The sequence below is a fragment of the Ammospiza caudacuta genome, chromosome 2 (assembly GCF_027887145.1).
Source record: "Ammospiza caudacuta isolate bAmmCau1 chromosome 2, bAmmCau1.pri, whole genome shotgun sequence".
Classification (NCBI taxonomy): Eukaryota; Metazoa; Chordata; class Aves; order Passeriformes; family Passerellidae; genus Ammospiza; species Ammospiza caudacuta.
In genome coordinates this window covers 17,632,547-17,653,028 of record NC_080594.1, presented here as the reverse complement: position 1 = coordinate 17,653,028, position 20,482 = coordinate 17,632,547, and the positions used below count along the sequence as shown (strand labels likewise).

At 38.9% G+C, this 20,482-nt stretch overlaps 1 protein-coding gene across 1 annotated transcript in view; it reads right to left on the bottom strand.

The window, feature by feature from the left end:
- ZPLD1 (zona pellucida like domain containing 1) overlaps nt 1-20,482 on the bottom strand; it is an 88,505-nt gene that overhangs the window by 24,880 nt on the left and 43,143 nt on the right. The window contains exon 2 of the mRNA XM_058800319.1: nt 3,428-3,541. The gene's annotated coding sequence lies outside the window, so the exon portion shown is untranslated. The remainder of the gene's footprint in view (nt 1-3,427; nt 3,542-20,482) is intronic.

The following is a 20,482-nucleotide window of genomic DNA, read 5'->3' as shown; positions in this document are numbered from 1 at the left end:
TCAAGTGTTTTTACAATAATCTCTTTCACAGAACAAAAAAGCCAAAGGGTCTGAGAAAGAGATGTTAAGTTTCCATAAAAGGAAGCTACAACAAAATCATTGGACTTTAATTTGAAAGACCCCAGATTTTCACCAGCACACTACAATGGGCAACTCATATTCAAGATCATAAAATATTTATATGGAAGCAATACATAATGTGCTTATGAATTGAAATGAAATAATTCTAAACCCTTCTGAACACCAAAAGGCTGAAAATCTACATCTGCTTCCAGAATTCACAGCTCAGTGTTTTTTGTGAGGCTTATGACTGTAGTGAGAAATAAATGTGTATGTTGGGTAAATAATAGAAGCCTTACAGCTCTGGAATCTATAAAACCAGGTGTGTTTAGAGAGAGGCAGCAGCACAGGTCCATCTGGAGCTTCATCTCAGAGCCTCAGATAGACAAAAATCCAGCTGAGACAGTTTTTCTGCCCGCCTAATGACTAGGGAAATATAATTGGTGTACCACACTGCCAAAAAGCTCTTTAAAAAAATACAAACCTACCCTCTAACACTTCAAAACATTCCTAATAAACTTTTAAACATTGTACCTTAGTATATGTGTATATCTTTATTTTTACAACCAATCCTTGGATGCACAGACTTTTTTTTAATCTAGTCTGAAAAGAAACTGAGTTAACTGCATATTTCCAATGTAACAAGAGAATGGTGATCAAGTGAATACTACACCTTTATGAAATATTTCCAGATTTATAAAAAGCAGCATAATACCTTCTTCCAAGAAGACAGACTACTGGGAAAATACAATTATAATAGTATAAATAAATCTAAACAACTATTGTTGAACAAGCCAGAGATCTTGACTTACTAGGTCTATTTAAATTTGTTCACTTGCAAGTGTTGAGGTCTGTTTTGCTGCTATTCTGTGCTAAATAGCAAATTTATTCTAGCATTTCCTACATCCATTAGTGAAATAATATTCTTCATATGTGATATCTTCTCCCTACACTGTTCCATATTACTTTCACCATAGCTCTGCTTAATATTGTCTACTGCATTAGAAAAACTTTGACACCAGCAAGATACCTGAGAAAAAAAGAAAGGAAATTCAGTATAAGATTTGGAGACTATTGCAGTGACTAGTCTGAAAAGATCATTTTAGCTCAAATTTGGATGTTCCTGACAAATCAAGTCCTCCTTTTAATCATTAAAATCAACATAATTTGGCTTGTTGTGCTCTGCTTTTCTTTAATTTTGTGGCTAAATTCTTTAGTACAACCTCAGTGGATTCAACTGAAACACCAGGAACATAAACCAACAGAAAACATTGATAGATTCCATTGATATGGAGGCCACTGCAGTTCTGACTCACATCATAAAACTAAAATAAAAACCATGTTGGATTTTCTTTATCTTACTTCAGCCACAAAATACTATAAACAAGCTGATTACAAAACAAGAGCCATCAGATAAACACCAGCTGGGCCACATTCACTTACAGGCTGGCAAGCACATAGAGAAGTATCTGTAATGAACAGAACTACAGTGCTTAAGACACTGTCTAATTAATCCAATAGTGAGGAAAAAAATGGGACCATTTAGCTCTATTGCTTTGTGTTTCTCCTTCACTTTCATTGGAGACACTGCAATTTGACAATCACTGAGACTAAAGCAAGTCCAGGATCACCTTGGACTGAAACACAAAAGTAAAAGCTGTGTCATGTCCCCTGCACAGGTAGTGTACAAAGACTGTCCCTAAAACCTGGAACTAAGACTGTTCCTAAGCTTAAATACATTCTCCACACACGCACATTCAGTCCACAGATTTCCTTCTCAGACCACTGATCATTATAGGGGTTCCACCAGCTAGCAAATTTACAGATCAAATTTACAGAGAGTGTCAAATCATCTGATAGAGGCCCCTGAAGTGTCATCACATTCCACTGGCCTTCAGTAGCCTCTAACCATGGTCTGGATTCAAACACATTGATCTAGTGATGAGCTGCTCTTAATCCTATTGCCTGACCCCAGAGCCCTGCAATCACATGGGCAGATAAAGATCTAAATTAGTATCATTCGACTTAATTGCGCTTTTTATGCTTTTGAAGAGAGCGATATAAATATAAATCTTCAGTAAAATAATGCTTGATGTCACTAGCAAGTAGATTATACTGCAGCCATCTGTTTGCAGCTTGAAAAGTCACCAGTAAAATAAGACTTCTCTGACAAAAAGCACCAAGAGTTTATGCCATCATGATTAGTTCAATTTCCTTGCTTTCAGAAGCAACAACTAAGCACTAAGGATGTAGAATAACGCTGCAGTAGAGTACAACCTTATCTAACCCTTGGAAGTTAAAAAAATTAGCAGTAAATAATATCTTGGTCAAAGAAAGCATGTAATACCACAGATTTCATAAACTATGAAATCAAAGAGATTGCGTTCCCAAATTTATATTTTAAAAAGAAAAACTGCTTCTACTGTGAAATAGAAGAGATTCACTTATGGCTATTTCTTTCATCATGTTTCAAGTCCGTGTTGTAGCCATCTGGGACTTAAAACAAGATTTGAAGTAATTTTTGAGCCAACCTGTAAGACAAGCCTGAGGTGTACTGCTGAAGATCTAGTTGAAAAAAAACAAATCATCATGCACTGGTAAAACCATTCTTTGACCAAGAATATGCAAGCAGGGCCAGCATTCCTATCTCCTGCAGCTCTTAAGGCTTTCCCCCACAGTACACAAGGCAATTATAGCAACTATGTCAATTTGGACAGTATCAGTTCATCAGCTTAACCCAAGACTTGATTTCAAATCCCCGCGATCTTCACTGAAGAATATATCGCTGTTATCATTACTTTAAAAATAAACAAAGGTGGTGCAATTACCATGTCCAGCCAGCTTTGTGACCGGAAACAATGTCACTTCCAATCAACAAACTCTTGTCATTCAACTGCAGTGGAGCCAGATAAGAAGTCCTGCTTATCAAAATTTTCCTCCATCAATGCAATGACTGTGGGAACAGGCTGACTGACACCACAAGTTGGGGAAAATTGCCTCCTTCAAGCAATTGATTGTTTCCCTCCTGAAAGCAACACGAGTGGGTCTGACATACACTGATAGCCTCCACATTGCACAGGGCTTATAACCTTCCTCCCCTAGCATTAATAGCACAAGTCTGGTCTGTGTACCCTTAGGTAAAAGCTAACTTGCAAAAGTCTATCCCAGTTGGACGCTAAAGCCTTCATGTTTGCATCAGCCATTCCCTGCTTGCTTTTTCCCCAACAAACTACCCCTGAGATTTCCTAGTGAGGTTAAATTTGTCTGATGGGTGACAAAGTAAGAATTTCCTTTTAAAAGTAATGAGTACTGTGATATTAACCACTATTTTAGTAAGTCCTAGTTGGCTGACATGGTGGGCACTTACCCAAATCCCCTGTAGCTGTTGAGTCAGCTGTACTCCATCTATCCCGTGCTCCTGCATGTGATCAACTGTTCAACTCCTCTGCCCTGCAGAACTTTTTCAGAAAATATTCTGAGCCTGTGGATGGAGGAAAAGAGACACTCATTATGAAAATTCTTTTTAAAATAGGTCTGGATTTCAGATGGGAAAATTTGACAGGTCTCAGAATACTTTACAAGCCTGTTCATCATCAGAATGAAACCTGAGTAGGTTCTTTATGGTGCCTTTTTCAAATCATTTGCCTGTTTTTTTCTTGCAGGCTTTTGATCTGCTTCTCTCCACTTGTATGAAGAAATCCAGAGGACCATGTGGGGTGAACAATCAACCTGGAGAAATTTTTCTGTCATCAGCTTGTTGAGGGAAAACCTTGTCTGCTTAAAAAGAGGGGTGGGAGGAAGGAGAGAGATGGAAGCATTGAGATAGGATCAGTAACTAAACTGCAAGGTTATCAATGTACCATTGTGTGTTGTGAGAAGTGTCTTTTGTGGTTTTTTTCAGCTCTGGGCTAAACTCATAGTACTAAACAAAACAAAAGCAAAAAGAGCGACATTTCACGCTGTGATGAAAATGTGATATAGGGGTGTCATCGTGAATACAGGTGACAACAGAAGGATAATTACCAACAGGACATCAATGCACACAAAGCCAAGTGCACACAAAGGCAAAGATCAAGCTGCTAGAAACTAAGCCTGCTTCATAATGTCTACTCCTCTATTTCTGGGATTTAGGGGGGGAAGGGGAGGGGATGCTTAACTCCCATTTCTGGCATTAGACTTTCTTCCTCCTCCTGCCCCCTCCCTTCAGTTTATATTGTAACCATCTATGCTTGGAAGCTTTTGTTACACCTCTGGCCAGGGAAAACAGTGGTTTGTAGGCTTTTGCAATATAGAGACAGCTATGAGGTACCTGGATTTGTTGGAATGTGGGGCAATTTTTAGAAGAGAAAAGCCCTGCCCCTGCCGTGCCTCCACTTTGGCCAGCTCCTCTTAAACATCAAAGTGCTGCAGAGCACACTGCATACATTGATGGCAACCCAGGCAGGCCCCACAGAGCAGACCTGGCAGAACCAGCACCAACATGATGCACTGACTCCCCTCCTCCTCATCATCCTCCATGTCAGGGCAGTGACAGATGAAAGCGGATTTTCCTCTTAACACTGAAGTGTCGTACAAATCCAAACTAAAATTTCTCTGTGTAATATCAGTTTCACAAACAAGTGCATTTAAAGAACACTCTAACCTTGAGTAGGTTTCCAAAATGAGAATCTCTATTTATGTTGTTTTATCATTTAAGACATGTCCAATAACAAAAGCCATCCCTTGCCTTTTGGTCTTCAGATGAGATTATTGGAAGCATCAAATCATCATAAATCACAGTGCAGTTTCTGTTTCCACTGACAGCAATCACAGCTTCTGCAACATCTGGGTTTCCTCCCTCTGCAGGAGCATGTACACAATGAAATCCTGACAGGTGTCATCCCACCTTTCCCTTGCTGCAGACTGTTTTTCAACAAATTAAGGAGACAAAGCACAAGGCTGCGGGACAGGTCCTTATTATGAGAGCCTTACTCAAGGAGCTGCTCTCCAGCAGCTGTCCAAGGAGGAGCTGTGGCTGTGCTCTTCTGGGAGACAGCTCTCCCCAAAAGCTGTAGGAGCAGCTTGGCAGAGGTGAGCACACTTCCACCTGCCCAGGTGTGAGAGCAAAGTGGGTTAAAAGCTGGCTGCAGTGGCTGCATCCCCTGCCTCCATCCCAGCAGGGCACAGCACAGCATGCTCCCTGCGGCAGTCACTGCTCACAAGCGCCTCTCACCTTTACCTGCTCAGGGAAACAGTGATTACCTGCATGTTCCCAACCCCAACCAGCTTTTGCCACCTGGAAGGGCAGCTGGTTTCCCCTTAATCTATCTAAAACCCCATAGGCAGGGTGAAAAACAGCCCAGCATGTTTCATGATTTATTAACTGCTCTTGTTTACAGAGCTATGAATCAAGAAATCCCTGTTCTTAGTAAAAACAAGCCCTTCACTGCTATTACACTGTACCTATAAGTGACCCGAAGGATGTACCACACGCCCTCAAAAATCCAAGTTTCTTTTTCAACTTCTCTATGGAGAATTCAGTAATTCCCCTGCTATATAATGTGCTATTTCTGGGTTCTTTACATTACAAAAAAAAAAAAAAAAAGGAAATCCCTGAATCCTTTGACAGAGAAAAAAAAAAAAAATCCCTGACTATTTCACCATTAACCCTTGGGAGAATGTGCCCCCAAATATTTGATTCTCCAATCTAAGAGTGTATTCATAAGGAAAACTATTTTCACCCGGTATAATAGTCAATTATTTTGAAAGTTTTCAGCATGATTTCCAACAGCTATTCTGGCCAGAACAAATATAAGACTACAGTTCTATGAATAGATCACAATAAGCTTTCCAAATGTACCTCATTAAGAGACATCTTGCTCATTTCCAAATTAAAAATCTGTCTCCATTCCACAAATCCCTCTGCCCATCTCACTCATATTTTATATATTATTTGAAATCAGACAAGCAGATTCTTCTAAACCATAATTTTCAAGGAGATTTGGACACAGTTTGATTACTAATTTTATCTAATTGGCTTCTAAGGAACTTTTTCTTTTCATGTAGAAGGGTATAACACATAAGCAAAAAACATTTCTTTTCCCCTCTTCTCCAGAACTTAAAAACCCCCACACCTTGCTACCCATATCTAAATACCTGTGAAGAGACAGAGAAACTGCAAGAAAATAGAAAAACTCAATAGAGAAGAACAAATTTCAAAGAAAAATTATGTCCAAAGATTTTAACCAGCCCACATGCAAGCCAAATTCCACTGCTGTTTTGCCCACATTAACTACATATTTTGTCAGATTTGCAATTATCATAATAAAAATAATATAGATGAGATCATCCTTTATTATTAACCACAATAAAAAAAAGTCTAGGTTTTATCACTATTATCCTCTAATAGATAGCTCTGGAATTATCTTAAACTTGCTCCTACCAAACAGAGACCACATCAGAATTTCACTGTTAATATGAAATTCTACAAACCTCAGCTACATTGAAGCACAGAGGCTATTTCAAAACAAAATATTCTTCCATGTCAGAAGTCATATGAAATTCCCATTCTCATTTTAAAAGTGAAATGCTTTGCTCTGTGAAGAGGGATTCTGGGTTTTTTGGAAATGGGCACTGAAGTTGCACAGTGATTGTTGGAGCATCCATTAAATGAGTTCTGCAGCTTAAGTGGCCTTCTAATGGAACAATTCAGCCAAAGCACATCTCCACTGTTTAGAAACAGAAGAATGTTTTATGCACAACTAGATAAGCAATTTTTCTATAAAAATGTGCTTTTTGTAGAATGTATGTCAACATCAAATGTTTAAAATATGTCTGAAAAAAAAAGGATAGTTGAAAGAACAACCTCAGCTGTCAAAACACAAACAACCAAATCTTTCTGATAAAATAACCTGTCAACGTTTGGCATATTTTTGGGACATATATCTGTGATCTGTGTATAGGCTTACATTTGAGAGTATTCTCACGGATTTTCTCCCCAGACATCATCATCATCCACATTCAGTTCTTCTGGCAGTGAAATTCTGTAATCCTCCAAACAGGCCCCCACTCCTTCTCCAGTTGCTTTGTGTTTCTTACACCTGTATTCATCTGCACTTAAACTCCACACACACACACTTGCTTCTCTAGGCATTTCTCAGTATTAAGTCCATATTGAGCACCTTGATATAAGCAATTCACATTACTACCCAAGTTTATTTTCTAAAAGATCAGACCTAATTCAAACCCCAGCTAAACTGGATTAACAACTTATATAATTCTTACTGTACCAAATCAATGTGTGCTGTAACCACAAGGAAAAAAAAAAGTAAAAAAATCAATACTGCATGAGAGATTCCTCCCTAGTTGTAATCAAATATACTCACGCAAACATATGGCTTAAAAATTGTCATGGCTGTTTACATTATTGGCATCTAGAGAAAGCGCACACCAGTTTTAACTGAATAGTATTCAACCTCAAAACCATCTAGTTCACTTTCTTTCTTGCCAAAGCAATTGTAATTTAAATCTCTCCAATGCAATCTACTAGCAGAACAGGGAGCACAAGTGAGAAAAATTATCATGAAAGTACACCTGCCCTGAAACATCACAGAACCCAAATCCAGTTTAGGCAAAGTTTTACCAAAGGCAAAAACATGACCCGAACAGATTGTGAATAACCCTGGCATCCGTTTCATTTGGGTACAGACCACAAAACTGGGAATGACAAATCCCTGTTAGTTTTACTAGCACACAACAATATACATCAAAAGACCACTATGTTTCAGTATTAGCAGAGGTAAATGTGAATTAGAAATGGCTGTGGTTACAAATTGGGAATTGAAATAAAAAATACACACAAGACTCCTTCAGCTTCTCTGGATTTACGCAAACCTGCCTGCTCAGTGGTAATAAATACATACTCCCTATGCTTTAGAACAGCATTTAAACCAGCTCATTTCTACATTGAAAATTCCTTTTTATTTCACAACTCTGCTTTTTAGTTTTAGATTTTTAAGCCCCTACTGGCAGAACCTACAACTGATCTACATCAACACCGTAGATTACCTTAGCTCACCTGTGGCTGTTTTGAAAAAGAGTTTTCGTGTTGACAATTACAGACTTGACACCTCAGTGTGAAAATAAATCTGGAATTCAACTTCCTTTTGGATTATACAGAAAATTTTTGTTTTGTCCCAAATCTAAAAAAAAAAAACCCAAAAAAATCACCACGTTACCATTTGCTATCTTATCTCCGGTCATAGAGAGTTACGCTTTTCATACACAAGACCTAAGTTTGTTTTTAAGGCTACAATTTCCAAATATGCACACTCTTTGGTAGCATTAGATGAATCCTGAACACTGCACATTTGTATGTAACAACTGAGGCACCCTCCTTTATGAACATATTTCCACCTCCCAGCCAAACCCACAGTCTTTATTCCTGTCCTAGATTATTCTTAGTTTTTCAGTAGTTAAAGCATTTTCTTCTTCTGCAGAGGCCCCCTCATCCCTCAGATGAGAAGAAAGGGTGTTTTTGACCTGAAAGGAATATTCACCTGGTCCTCTTGCTTTACAGCATAGCATTTTTCCTTGTCTCCCTCTGCCATTAGCTTCTTCAACTAAATGCAGATGTCACCAGCCTTTCTTTAGAAAAGGGAAATAAGTGTCCCATTAAGTACTTAGAGGAGTGGACAGATTCTCCCATTCAGCTGGTTCCCTACACACTTGCTGGTGCTGAACAGCAAATCTTCTATTTCTGAGAAAGGGCCATCACAGAGAGGTCATTTTCCTCTAAGTGGTTTCCTTATTTCATCTCTTCTCAAGTTTAGTGTTAAGTTGCTGAAAGATTACCTTATTCATATGATTGCGAGCCTGTTCGCCTCCAGACTGTAGGGTGAATGAGGCAATAATTATTTGTTGGAAAAATACAGGTAGTTTAGCTTGCATTGCAAAGAAATATGTCTGAAATTATCATTATTCCAGTGACAAATCCTGAGACCTTTATTTCCTTTTCAGAGAGTCAGGCCCTGCTCACAATGGTGAAAAATTACATGCAGATAGTCCCAGCTTCTGCTCCAGCTCAGTGAGAGCCCAAAGTGAGCTGGGCAGAGGGGCTGCCTCACCAAGCACTGCTGCAGACCATGTGTGCACCCACAGCCTGGGGCTTCTGCCAGAAGGAAAGCAATCACCAAGTAAGGTAGGATGAGAGTTTTATGTACTTTAATACACCAGTGAAGGTCCCCAAGCCAAATGGTTCTGCGTACCTCCTTTGGCGTAAGTGGGTTTTTCAGCTTTTTTACACTACACCAGAATGTTCTTTTGGAAGTCTCTTATTTTTGGAGGCAGGGGGAATTTGAGCTACTTATTTTCAAGGGGAAAAAAAAAAAAAAAAAAAAGCAAGTACAGTGTTAGTGAAATAAATGCAGAGTTTTCCATGTTTAGTCAATTCATGGACAGATTTCTAAGACCATTTTTGATAAGATTTTTCCCAGCCAAATACAGTCACTGTTGTAGTTACTATGACAATTTTCTGTAATTAAATGCAAGATTAAAACTTCAAAACAATAAGACCATTAAATGTCAGGAAACTCTAATAAAGGAGCAAAGAAGAGTGACAGAGATCAGAAAGATTTTTCCACAGAAGAGCCTTGACCCATTCCTCCTAGGTTGCACCTGCTCTCAGAACACAAAAGCAGCAAACTGCCCCTAGGAAGAAAAAAGCTTACTACACAACCCCTATGAACTGCATTTAAGATGCATGTTCATTATTTTGCAGAAGGAACATGCAGCAGGATCAATATGCCATCAAGATAAAAGAAGAGTATAAATTGTCCTGAGAGTTGGTCAGAATTTTCTTTACTGTCAGCCAGGGAATTAAAAACAGGGTGGGAGGCATATTAAAACTGTGCTTTTATAAGCCTAATCAGTAGGCTGGAAAATGAGTTTCACAAAGAGATAATGAGCTCCCAAATCATAATTTGCCAAGGCTGCATCGATTTTCACTCGTCTTCAGATCATTTACGAGCACCCAGCACAAGAACACCTTTCTGCCCCAGGCTCCCTCCAAGCAGGGACATGTTCCAGAACAGCTCTCCTTGTGCAAGGAGGAGTTCCCAGCTTAGTGGCTGCATCAGCTAAAAAAGAACATGATTTTGGATCCACTGGAGATGGATATTTCATGTCATTATCAAAGCTGAGAATGAAAGCATTCTTGTGCCCTGTTGAACAAATATTTGCTTCCCCTCTTGGGCATCTTCACAGATATGGCAAAGAGCTAATAATAATAAGCTGTTGATAAAATCAGTTGTGCTGCCATCATTGTGGTTTTAGCAAGACTGTGTTCTCACCCCACTCTATGCCCAGAGCTGTTAGGGCATTTACCCAGAGCACAGGAAAACAGGCTGAATGTCCCTCCTCCAGCTCCACCTTGGGGACCACTCCATTAGGTCAAAGGATTAAACTTACACCTGGGTTAGTGGCAACAGGGTCCCCACCAGCTCACACTGAAACAGTTAAATAAAAACTCTAATGTCAATTACCACAAATGAGAAAATAATCCAGTTCAACATACATCTAGATCAGTGCCTACAGCACTGTCCTGAGCAACAAAGTTGAAATAATGCTCTCAGACTAGAGAGGAATTAAACCTAAGTCTTCTACATCTTAGTCAAGCAGGCAGATCCCTAAATTGACAGAGAGGAGCTACTGCAGAAGCAACTTTCTATCACGGCCACCAAATTCTTTTACAAATAGCATCACAAGAGGGATAACAGAAGTTAAAACCATGATCTTTTCATTCAAGCTGACATTTGATTTCTTCTTTTATGGCAACGCACAAAATCCACATACATAATCTACATTCTTGCAGCCATCAGTCAGGCTTGTTTTCCTCTCCCACCCACACATCACCAATCCATAAATGCCCTATGCTAAAAGCACTCACTGGATTTTTTCAGGAGAAAGGTTGGAATCAGTCTTGTCATCTGACTCTTCTACACATCAAGTTATTTTAATTCCTCTATAATTTGTATTTAGAGTTAAGACTTATATGTACAAAATTTAGTGTTAACTCCTCTCACTTGTTTTACCCTCTAGTGCTTTCATTTTATTTGATTGCACCCTGCTCTTGTCAGCAATTTAGACTGACCAGGTATTAATTGCCTATTACATCTCATCTTTACTGTGTAGCAAGCACAATTTTCTCTTGTAAAGAGTTATCTTCATCCCAGGACCTGGTTGGATTCCAAGGGAGCTATTTGTTTGTCAGGGCAAAATTCAATAAAAAAATGTTGTTTATCTTTAGGAGCTATTTATCTTCTGCTAGAGAGTAGAGTAATTAAAAAATGGTATAGTTTGAGGAAAGGGAATAGGTTGCTGAGTTGTTGTTTTCTGTTTAAATTTGGTGTTTTACTCCAAAATTCACTAGTACTTCAAAATCATTTTTGCTCTAGCTAAAGGCACAGAATTATAAGGGGGAGGAGTGCTCCAATTTTTGGACATATCCTTTCTTTTTTCCTTTCTGTCACATCTCTGAACAAGTTAGACATTCCCTAAGTTGTTCATTTCAGTGGAGAATGAGGTTTATGGCCCTTACCTTAGTAGTCAGTCAAATAAGATCAGATATTTCTGTGGGGGGTGGGAGAGGAGGAACCTGTTACTCTCTTTGATTGCTTGAACATGTATTTTCAATTGCAGAGTTTATCTCCCAAGGCAGGAAACAACGTACCCCACATTCTTCATTGAGAGAACTCAAAGCTGGTGCTTCCTCCCTTTGTTCACTAGCTGAACATGCCCATCACCAGACCTTAGCTGATCCATCTAATCCCCACTTTGAACTGTCCTTCTCTGAAATTCTTTACTCTGCAGGTGACTGAGCACTGGAACAGGTTGCCCAGAGAGATTGTGGAGTCCCCTCACTGGAGATATTCCAGACCTCTCTGGATACAACCCTGTGCTCTGGGATGACCCTGCTTGAGCAGGGAGGTTGGACCAGATGGACCCAGTGTGGCCCTTTCCAACCTACCCAGTCTGTGATTTTGTCCCTTCTTTGCTGCTGTACAAGAGTCTGCAAGACAACTTCTCAGGACTGAAAATTAAAACATGCTGGTGGTTCAGCATCGCACATCTTAATTTTCATCTTCTTCCATGTTAAAAGAGCACAAATAGCTACAAAGTTTAAGCTCTAAATTTCATACTCATTTTCTAGAGAAAACACAGAAGAAATGAATGCTTGCAAATCTTCATTAGTCTGTACATTATGGAAAGATACTGTAGGCTAAATATCAGAATTGCCTATTAAATACCATAGCAACAGATCAAACTGTATTTTAGTGCACTAAACAAAAACACCGCAAAAAATGAAAAAAACCCAAAAAACATTGTGATTAAATATATTTTTAAAAAATCCATAAAGTTAAAAGTTGAGGAAAATATATTTTCTCAAGAATTACAGCTCCACTTGATCTATTTCTTTCCTTACTTTTAAGTCCACTGAATTATTTATTCATTCAAGTGCTTTAATCAAGATAACCACTCAGAAGTCATTTGATTTAAAAGTACTGTTACTGCTAAACGCAGCAGTAACAGATCACAGATATTTGCTGCTCACAATTACGTGTGGCAGCACAAAACGCTTGCTGTACTGAGGACATGCATGGCTACAGCCAAGAAAGACATTTAAGGGTGTAATAGGATATTTTTGTCTTTCTGTGATAAAGAAATATTGTTGTGAGAGACAGCCCTCCCCCTTTTGCTTAGCCCCAGGACCCACACCAAACATGGTTTGAAAGTTTATCCTGCGAGATGAGACAGTCTTTGACTTTAACATGTTTCAAGCCCACAGCTCTACCCATGGGAGCCAGGCTACAGCACCGGGGACCCAAAGCATTTTTAAAAAACTATCCATGAATCAGGTAAATACCCAGCACATTTACATGGACAAAACACTCTCTGTTGTGCCTATACAACTCACACAATTGTTGTTAGGCTTTTGAATGCTGAGCAGCAATGGCTGAAATGACACAGGGATAGGCACAGACTCTCATATTTGTTACCAGCTACACAAGGACAATTCTTACCAAAACATGGGTTTTTAGGTAAAGCAATGTTCAACAGGTGTTTTATTTCCTTTTTATGTATTCTCACACTGTGGCTGGAGAGTCTCCTGTACTTTATTGTTTGTAAAGGTACTTACTCTTTTCCTCCACACTTTTTTGAGCAGTGAAAACAAAATTGGATTAGAGACCAAAACATTAGCATGTTGGTCGTTGAAAATATCTCAAGTAAAATGTTAAATAAATCATTAAAACAGTATCAGAGTTTTGGTTTGGAGGTTTTTTTAGCTTGATACATCTGAAATATACTTTTTTCACAAACTGAATTCCACAGAACATTTGGAACTTCATTTCCATTTCAAATCAGGGTGCTGGGGAAATAAAGAGATCATTTTTCTAAAATAAGTGCAGGGAAGTTCTCCTGTGAAATGGAGAAATCCATTTCTCAGCCAGCTGGCTCCATCAGATCTCTTTCTGAAATCAAGCCACTAAGAAATACAAAAACTTTTAAGTAACATAAAAAGGAATACATTGAACACTTCAGCTAAATTGGAACACAGACGGTTTTAAAATTAGAACAGAGAAAAGAATGTATGAATAACAATGGGTCACAAAACAGAGAAGAAGCAAGAACTTCAGCAATGCTATTCCTGAATAAAATACAAATCACAGCTTCAAGAACATCCTTGTAGCAAAGAGCTGCAGACCTATGATTAACTTAAAAGAAATACTGGAGAAAACTAGAAAGTCCATATCAGGTTGCAGAGCCACAGAAAATGAAGATCACGCTTTAAAAATCTGCCCAACACATACACACAAACTCTACTCATGTAATAAATCTTTTAATACATAAAAAAATTATTTTTCCCTCAACAGGACCTATGTACAATCTCAGAGACAATCACATAAAAGACAGAGAATCAAGTTTGTGATGTAAGCTTGCGACAACATTATCAGTACTAAAATAGAGAATCCAAGTAAAGTAGATGAAAACTCTTACTAAAATAATCTACAACTGTAACACTAATGATTATAACAATCTTTGAACAGATGCATCAGGATGTGATCTTGTATCTGTTTTAAAGCAGTATATCCACAGACCACAACTATACTTGCAGCTTACAGCTTAAGCTAGCACAGGGGAAGGGAGATCATAAACAAAGCCTACTGTTTTTACACTTTTTCTATACAGTCCACATCATTTTCAGCTTTATTTCCAAACAAAAGTAACTGCTATTACCTTTTATTATTCTATGCAAGAAGCTGCTGTCTTAAGATGAAAGCCTGCTACTTGCAAGACAAATACATTTGGGAAAACAATTATGCTTTGGAGAGTTTACTGTCTAGTTTAATTCCAAACATTATAAGTGAGAATAAATATCACATGTGGAAAGAACATACAACATAATGCACTAGTTTAGAAAAGTCCACACTAAAATTCATTTTTCTTAAATAAATAACATTTTCAATTCTCTTTCAGCTTTGTATTTCTATTTTCTTTCAGCTAAAGCTCTGGTTAAAGAACTTTAACTAGATAAAGCACTGTCTATAAAATCCATTGACAATTATATACTCTTTCTACTGTAACAATCCTACATTTGTGCCAGAGACTGCAGAAACACCCAGATGATAGCATCTGTCCCAAAAGCTTAGGAATTATATTTGCAGTCCACGAGAACATGTGGCTTACATACAGGACAGCCAGTAAAGCCATGAGACCCCATGCAGCAGCAGGAGGAGCTGTGGTCCTTGGGCCCCTGTCTTGGAGCAGCAGGGAAAACAGGCCAGATAAATCCCATCCCCAGCCATAAATCCAGCCCCTGCTCCCAGCCTTTCCATGCTCTTTCTTGTCACATTGAAGCATCTTTTTGGCGAATGGAAGAGAAATGGTTTAGACCATAAGCAGTCCAGCCAAGATGTGTTCAGGCCTTAACATAGCAGAGCCTTAATAGGGAGAGGAACAGGTATATTTTAGAGATTTCTTACCTGGCTTGAGAGGAAACAAAATAACAAAGATAATCTTTTAAGTTTTAAGCAGGACACATCACTGATTATAGGGAAAAGGCAATATTATCAGTACTGGATGAGGAAGGAACTGTAACATCTAAAGCCACAAAGGATCTTGCAAAGAGCATGGACACAAGTCAGTGCAGAAGAACTCAGCAACAAGTGAACAAAGAAACAGGCATCACTGACACAGCCAGCTAAAACTGCACTTTCCCATCCTAGAAGAGTACAAGCAGAGCATGAATACACTCAGCAAGCCACCAGACAACGAGGCAGAGCCCCCATCTCTGGAACAAGACACAGAGTGAAATGACAAGAGCGGCCTCATCTGCTTGCACAACAAGGAAAAACGTAGAGATTTCACAGAAGGGAGCTGCAGTACTTAGACACTGCCTAGAGATAATCACATTAACACAGATCAATACACTGGGTTTGAATGCCAATGTTTGAAAGTAATTACTTCCAGAATTCACTTACTTCTACTTATACTCACACTCTTTCTATGCACACACTAAACTGTAGCATTTCATTCCTTTATTTCAAAAATCTACATTAATAGTACCAGGCAAGAGTTCTCACCTTGTAAATAACTCAAATGCTCATATTGGGATAAAATAATTTCCATAATTCTATTATTTAAAAAATATTATGAACTATGAGCAAGAGAAGAACAAAAATTACTATCAGCATAAATACTTGGGCCAGATTTATAATCCATAACTATGCAAGGACAGATGACCTTGTGGGCAGGTTCTTTTACAGTAGAGATGCTTGTTCCAGGGATATAAAATGTCATGCAATTAATGATGTGAACAGAGTTAGATTTTAATAAGTTTCATCTGAGTTCATTTATTGACTTAAGTTAGCATGGTACATTTATGAAGAAGTATGGGAGCTAAAATACACCTATAGGCGTAACAATAAGGTTGCACAATTTTCCCACGCCCTTAAGAAAAAGGTTATCAGCCAACCTAACACTTTAGACCACTTTTCTATCTAAATATTTGTATTAGGAAAAATATGGGCAGAGACTTAGCTGAGACTTCGGTCTATTTTTATGTATGTGCATTCTTAATATACTAGTAAATAGCTGATGAAGTAGATTTAGTGGCTCTGCTAAATTAGGGTGTCTTATATTTACATGATCATTTCATTACCTGTACCTTTAAGTTATTTATGTGGGAGAAAAATTACCTCAGCTTAGATCCAGACTAAGGCCCTTTAAACACTAAGTAGGAGCACAGTAAGCTGGAAGTGCCTATGTGTCTTGTGCAGACCAGGACAGAAGGATAAGTGTTTGGAAGCAAGGATAGAGGGCAAAAAAAAAAGTACACAATCTACAAGCAGAAGTGGTACAGACAAACTAGCAACACAATCCAGTATTCTGAAAAGAGGGAAGCAGGAAGGCAATGTGGGATAGGCAGTTAAACAAGATTGTGACTACTGTCCACAAATTCACCCTTCCCAAGACTTTCCATTTTTAGCACATTAGCTTTGGTCACTGTCACAAGCATCTCCCCTCTTCCACACAAGAACAAAACACAAAGGAATCCACTAACTCTGAAGAGCATCCCGACAGGAACCAAGTTGAGTTGTTCACAGAACTCAAGTGGTTTTTATGCTTCCATGATACACAAAAGCTTCTACCACTGACCTCCATCAATTTAGTTTCCCATTTTACTGCAAAACATGAATGTATCCATTCTTCTCTTCTCCACTCAGGAGATGCATACAGGAGACTTCACCGAAGGGTGAGATATTGTGTTAATGTGGGTAACATGAATAAAATTTGTACAATTCCTCCCTAATTTTAAAATTGTCATACAAAAAGGAAAAATAAAAAGACGTTTCCACCAGTCCTGATTTTTCAGGATTGTAATTTCTCCATGCTTTCATACAGCAGAACAAATCCAAGCCATTCCCAGTCTTACTCCAGCACACCTCTGAAACAGTCCTGCAGCATGATGACCCCAAGACAAATGATTGTTTCCACTGCATCTCTTGCTTGGTGGCTGTGACCTTCTCCCTTCCCATCACAAAGGAAAGCATTGCATATGCTTCATGCTGTTTTACATGTAGAACTGTTGCAAATACCTTTCTGGCTGGCCTGGCTGGTACCCACCTTGACTATATATCATTAACATCTTGCTAAAAATCTTTCATACCACCAGCACATTTCAGGTTTTTTAAAGAAGCATTCCATAGTTGAAAACCCAGTTTTTTCAAGTGCTGCATGTCTGTCAAAAGAAATGGCATATATATCATGTTTTAGATCCCACTGTGCAGAAAACCACAGTTATTATACTACTAAAGGTCTTGGGCCATCACGGCATTGTTTCATTATGCTCTGCAAGCAAGATATCAAAGAGATATTTTCTGTCACAAGCTACCAGAAATACTAACATTATTTCTCTAGAGTTAACACCTAGACAAACAAACAGGGAAAACAAACACTGTGGTTTCCAGGACCTGATTCCTCAGGAAAGCACTGACAGAGACCCACAGTATCTTTGGGTACCCGAGCCAGCCAGTGTCAGGCAGCAGCAAAGGGCCAGCTGTTCACCAGGGCAAGGCAGCCAGCAGCCCTGGTGGCCTCAGAGCCAAGTCCCAGGGTCTGGGGACAAGAGGCAGATCTGGTCATGGGATTCATCAGTGCCCCTGGACAAAGCAAAAAGGAATCAGATCCAAGGCCCCTCTGGAAGCCACAGGCAGGACCACACAGAGCTGTCTCCCAGACCCTGCTGTGAGCCAGGCAGTGATGCCACCATGCTCACCCAGCCAAACAGAGGTGGGGCTGGGCTGTCACAGGTGGAACAGGGTGATTTTCCACCCATCAGCCACAGATCTGGACCTTCCTTTTCAGCAGCATCCAAGGAAATGAGCCTGGTTTCCTGCTGCCTTTCACTGCAGCTGCAACCCATGGCTCCCTGAAAGGCAGCAGGCCTCACATGGCCATGATGCATGGCTGGCTGCTCATGCATGGGAGACGAGGAGCCCGTCATCCCATGGACTGAGCACAGCACAGCTGCTGGCCTGCTCCCAGATTTAAGATGATTATTTCTCTCATCGAGCAAATGCATAAAGATGCCCCTTTGAGACTGTGAATAATGTTTGGTTTTATCAATCATCCAAAAGCCCATCTTAGGAATTAGCTACTCTTAATTTATTTTGATTTCTTAAGTCAAATTATTGAATAATCAGAAATATTCTTACTTGTCTTATATATACCAGAAGGATATAAACACACCAATGTCATGGACTCCTTGTTATGCTGACTAGTTACCACAGTTACCAGCCTCCAAATGAATGCTCTACTCCATCATCCATTTATTTTCAACTGCAAAGTACCTATGCCAGGGCCCCTGGATGTGATGGTGTTCACAGGGGTCCCAGGATGAGGAAAGAGACAAGAATGTTGACTCCATGTTTCAGAAGACTTGATTTATTATTTTATGATATATATGATATTAAAACTATACTAAAAGAATAGAAGAAAGGATTTCATCAGAAGGCTAGCAAAGGAATCAAAAGGAATGGAATGATAATAAAATTTTGTGACTGACCAGAGAGTCCAAGACAGATGGGCTGTAATTGGCCATTAATTAGAAACAACCACATGAGACCAATCACAGATCCACCTGTTGCATTCCACAGCAGCAGATGACCATTGTTTACATTTTGTTCCTGAGGCCTCTCAGCTTCTTAGGAGAAAAAAATCCTAAGGAAAGGATTTTTCATAAAATATGTCTGTGACACCTGGAAATGCTCTCACAGGAACCAGTTAAACAGGGACATTGTACCATGTCAAGTTTTCTTGCTGAGAAGTCTCTTTGCTGGAGTTGTCACTAAACACCTCCAGGAAAAACAAACACTACTGAAGCAAAGGCACAGTAGAGGGAAAACACCACCAGCAAAAATACCTCATATGAAAACTGGTATTGTTCCAAACCCTGCAAAGCACCAAAGTGTAGAACCATGGCAGGCAGAAAAATGATCAGCATCATATTTTACAAATGCCAAAACCAAAGTTCTGAGTCCTCTGTACCATGCTGCATAGCATGAATTCAGTTACTAGTATCTCCACCACAATCAGAAACATTTGTATGTTTCCTCTCTAGGCTGGAATTCAGTCTCAGAACAGCATAAACCTGACTTCTAACTTCAAATATGTATTGAAGACCAGAGAAACCCCTGGAATGTTTTAGTCTGAGCTTTTGCACAACAGAACACCTCCCCTGCTCTTTCTATTTCAGGTTCTAAAGCCTCCTTGAAAAGTTGTTGGGTTTCTTTTATTTTCTTTTGTAATCTTAGTGCTGGCAGAAAAAAAATAAACTGTAGTCAGAGCTTTGGATCGATGGCCAAAAGCAGGTTTGATCTATGCCTTCCCTTTAGGAATTTATTCACCTTATACAAATGGCACAAGTACAGAAACAAATGTCCTTACTTTAATACAATTCTTCACAATCAGCTTTGAGAACAACAGTCTCCTTAAATGGCTATCCCAAATGGTACAATATTCATCAAATACTCCAATGATCAATATCAAATTTGTAATTAGATGAACACCAATAAACACACAATGCTTAGTCATACATTATTAGTGGGGTAAGGCATGCAACTCTTAGTCATACCTCATTAGCGGCTAATTATGTCTCTGGTTTAAGTTCCAAATCAGCAGAGAAGCTGAGCGTGGCCAAAGACACAAATGGTAGAACACAACACATTTGATCAGAGAAAATCTCTCTATTTTGAAGGGACTGAACATGACACTGGCCCTCCCAAAAAACGAAATAAATAAAATCAGTTGGCAACAATTATGATGGGGGCAGGAGCATGCCATGTAAAGGAGAGAATTTTTTTTATTTCAGGCAAAAGTTAGTCTAACAAAGCTCAGACTCCAGAAGTACAACTTTTGTATGGAACAGCTTTCATTTGTGAAAGGGAGAGGCTCAAGCAGAAATGTCTCCCTACAGTTTTATTTTCTGACTCTGGAATCTGAGAATTGTGCCTGATTCAGAAGCATTATAGGAGAATTTATTGTATAGCCTTATTTAAATTTACTTTGCAAACCATAGCATCATATTTTCAACAGCTGACAAAGTGATCATAAAACTGATTAGTCTTTACAGCAATTGAACATTGTCTGCTGGATCTAGCAGCACTCACTTACTCCAAATCTTTTTCAGGCACCAGTTATTAAGTGCTTCAGCTCTATGGAATAGATGAGAGTTCAGACACACACACAAAGGAAATAATTACAAAAGGAAAGCAAAATTCATGTTCTTAGAGACCAAAAAGATGAGATGAAAAAGCCTGATTCAAAAAATTGTATTTCATTATTAAATACCAAGATATTTGAGGCTCAGATAGCTTAAATATAC